We start from the raw sequence: 584 nt of genomic DNA on the forward strand, positions 1-584 counted from the left end.
AAAGAAAAAAAAAAGAAATGAGTGCCAAATCCAGGCATTACTGGCTTTAAGCCTCATTAAATAATGCCTGGTGCTCTCTTCCACAGAGATAATCCTAGGAAGCTGATGATCACTCCTCCCCTGAAGTCTACTGAAGTAGGCACTCTCTATCTCAAATAATAATACAGGCAGTATCAAACTATTTGGCATTAAACTTAAGTAAAGCATAGTATGCCTTGCTCTTTAAAAGAACACTGGCTAGTATTTCTTCTGCAGAACTAGTCCAAAAGTGATCTGTCAAGCTTTTATTATACGGGCGCTATTAGGACTTGTGCCCAAAGACAACTGACTGCTGATCCTCTCAGAAACAAGCCACTAAATAAATTGCTATGATCACTTGGTCCCAGATATCTGAAGATGATGTTTCAAAAACTGATTTTAACTGAGACATGCATACATGATTCTGTTCTGTGTATGGTATACTTTCTGTCTTTAACATAGAAAATTAGATGATTTGAAGTCTGCATTATCTGTTTTCTGCAATATGCCATGTTGCACGCATTGTTAACTTCAAAACCTCGCTATACACTATATATTATCTTGTT

This window comes from Meleagris gallopavo, chromosome 5, assembly GCF_000146605.3.
Source record: "Meleagris gallopavo isolate NT-WF06-2002-E0010 breed Aviagen turkey brand Nicholas breeding stock chromosome 5, Turkey_5.1, whole genome shotgun sequence".
Lineage (NCBI taxonomy): Eukaryota > Metazoa > Chordata > Aves > Galliformes > Phasianidae > Meleagris > Meleagris gallopavo.